Below are 3574 nucleotides of genomic sequence, written 5' to 3'. Positions count from 1 at the left end.
TATTTCGCTCATACCATGAGAATAATCTTGCAATCAAAATGCTAGAGTAGCTTTTGTATATGACAATGGATCCCGTCGATCAGCAGTTCTAGACTTGGGGACTGGAGATAGAATGACTTTTTCCCACTCAGATGGTATAATACCGGTGTTAAAGAATTTTATGATTAAATGATTGTAAGAATGAGATACAACTATCATTCTTAAACTTATCAGCTGATATTTCAGCGTGACTTTGAACGTTTCATAGTTCACTGAAAGTATCTCACCACAATGGTTTTCCAACCTTTGTGGTCTTATTCGAGGTACCAACAGGACAGTTTCATGACCTCAGTTAATCGATCATACACATCATTGTATGTGATAACATTGAAATATCTTTAAAAGCAATATTTACGTTTGTTTGCTGTTTTTGACTTTATTTGCGAGCAATAATAATAATAATAAGGAGTACCATACTGTGAAAATTACTGTTATTGTTTTACCTTTCATGGTTTTCGTAATTACCAGGACTTTTAAAGACTCAAGTAAATACATAGAACTAAGCAGAAAATCATCTTTGAAGGTTTGTCTTGAAATCAGTTCATTACTCCTTATGACAACATTTGTAGGTATTCTTAATGTACAATACAAAAGTCAAAACTTAACTACCTTTGACCGATTCAGGTGTATCTTTTACGCCCCCACGAAGGTTGAGCGTATAGTCGCCGCTTTGTTCGTCCGTCCGCTTTTTGTCTGGGACATAACTCTGAAACCACAAGAGATATCAACATGAAACTTTGTTGGTAGATATATCTCATTCGGTAAATATGCAGTGCATAAGAACCGTAAAAATAGAGAAAACAAGAATCTCTAAAGAAAGTCCAACACGACAAAATTGAAAATGTTGCAGGCTCGATTAGATTGAGCCTGCTCATGGACGGTACTGTCAAGTGCAAACTACCGTCCACGCCCCCCTAACACCGGCTTAAGCAGAATTCAACATTAAATATGAACTAGTACAATTTTGAAACATCCGAAGATGTGCTCATATGGCGGTTATCATGGAACCTTTAATGGACAAGTAAGTGCCATTCTATGAAAAGCGGCATATGGCCCCCATGTAAAACATGCGTGTGCCCTAAACGAAAAAACAATAAAATGGAATTTTGAAAGGAGATCAGAGGTTATGCAGCCAGCATATCACAGATAAGACGTCAAAAGACAAATTTAAAAAGCAGGCCGTATATCCTAAGGGTGATTTTATCAAGTGAGGATTACTGGAACCACCCAACAAGAAAATAGCTGAATAGAAAAAAACCTAAATTACCACAAGCACAACAATAATGTCGCGCTGAACGATCTTTAACCAGTGAAACGTTACAGATAGAGTTGGTGGACAGACATCTGTAGGATATTATCGTTACTTTATAAATGCACTTTGTCAAAAACCATGCGAAGAATATTCTGGTACAGAAGGATCAGATTTCACAGATCATAACCTTATAAATGGGTTAGTGTTGTGTTTTTAGCAGGAATTTGATCCATAATTGGTATGCTATATTTTGTTAATATGTATTTGGTTATATAGTTTGGAACTACATGTACATGTATAGTTTTAAGGTAATTAAATATAATCATACATGTCATCAATGCTGCTGTTTCAGTAATCACAAATTACAAAACCACTTGCAACCATCTAAATTTAATACATTGTTATGAGTCAAATGAGATTCGCATATACCAATAATATCAAGTTTAAATATTCTAAACTTTGTTCCCTCAAACGGCAATTGTCAAAAAGGTAATATTACTTCGCCCATTCACATTCCAACAACCTAATTGCACCTTTTCTCCTGTTTTGCCATGACCTCAATTCTGACCTTGTTGACCTCGCCCTCGGAAGCATTTTTCTCTCTGTCCGAGACGTTTACGCCACAACCTCAAGCATTAATACTGCCATTTCCATGATTGTTACCTCTGACATTTGAGCACTGACAGCCAATATTACTTGTGTACTGATTTACACTATTACTGCGGTTGTTACTATTTTTATTTGATGCACCATTATTATGGCTGCCACTATTCTCATATATACATATAATGCAACTATTTTTCCTCTAATTGGAAGACGTCCCGTCCGGTTCCCTGAAATCACGACCGAATTGAAATTTCCTGAATCTATTCTTTCATCCTTTGATTTGTCTGGAGAGATACATACATTTTCATTAATTATGTTAGAAAGTTTGGCTTTTACTTTCAAATCTTAGTTTTTTATCCTCCACCGTTGGAAATGTTTCAATGAGTACGTCAGGAACTAAAGAATCTCTGTCTGGATAAGTGATTCTCCTTGCAGATAAAACACATTATTATTAACTTTCATATAGCTTTCAATAAAATGGTTCATATTTTCTTTTAAGATTTTTTACTGTTTCAGGTAACTTTCCAACTACCAAATTTAATGATCTGTCAATATCAATAAACATGTATTTACTGCCTTGACTGTTACCATTACCGATTCGACCTCGTCAGGTTAAATTTCTTAATCTCATTCAATGACATTGCGAAAGCTATCTATCAAATCATCTAAGTTCTTGTTTAACAAGTAATAATTGTTTATGAATCAGCCGTGCGTATCCGACGATGCGTTATCTCCTGCTTGTTGACATTCCATTATTAAATCTATGTTAACATACAGTATTAAATTTACAGATAATAATTAGAATATTTTGTCCGATTAATTTTAAATGTTTTAAACACGGTTATACTGTTTTTTATGCCCCTGGGCACATAGATTGAACCGTCCGTCCGTCCGTCTGTCCGTCTGTCCGTACTAGGTAAACCTAGAACGGCAAGTTAGATTTTCTTCAGTTCTACCAGTACCAATAGCCTTTTAGTTTACACACTTACTTATCAATACAAAGTACATGATCTGGGCAAGTTACATAACTCTGGCTTTCATATTTATCAAGTTCTTGCCCTTTTCAGCACTTAGAAAATGAATAATTGCTAACTTAAAACGGCAAGTTGGAAATATCTGAAGTTCTCTCTATACTAATGGCTTTATAATTTCCAAGCTTACTTATCAATACAAAGTAAATGATATTGCCTAGTTATATAACTGAGTCATCCATATTTCCAAGTTAATTCCCTTTTTTAACTTTGAAAATAGGGCCTTGTCTGGTTAACCTATTTCGGCAAGTTGGATTTATCTTAAATTTTTACTAATTGCCTAATTTCTTTAATGATATCTTTCACATTTAGTAGGTGGATACCTTGATGGTCGTCTAATTTTTGTGGAGTAAGCGGTCTCTAGGGACAAGGTCAAGGTCACTGGTTTAAAAAATAAATATAAACATTTTTGCTCATACAGCCTTTATATTTCATGTGATGTCTTAGTTTTATACAAACATGCCAAGGGATATCCTCCTTTGGGTGTAGTAAGGGGTAATTTGGGTCAAGGTCAATGTTACCAATGTCAAGGTCACCAATGTTAAAAATATATTTTTATTTTTTTACAGGTGTATTGACTTTATTCCATAGACAAATGTTATTTATAATTGATAGAAACATAAACTTTGATGGAGTTAGTGGTCAG

The sequence above is a fragment of the Ruditapes philippinarum genome, unplaced genomic scaffold (assembly GCF_026571515.1).
Source record: "Ruditapes philippinarum isolate M1 unplaced genomic scaffold, ASM2657151v2 ctg468_1_1_1_1, whole genome shotgun sequence".
Taxonomy (NCBI): Eukaryota; Metazoa; Mollusca; class Bivalvia; order Venerida; family Veneridae; genus Ruditapes; species Ruditapes philippinarum.
The sequence above is the reverse complement of the archived record's forward strand: the minus strand, read 5'-3'. Positions refer to the sequence as shown.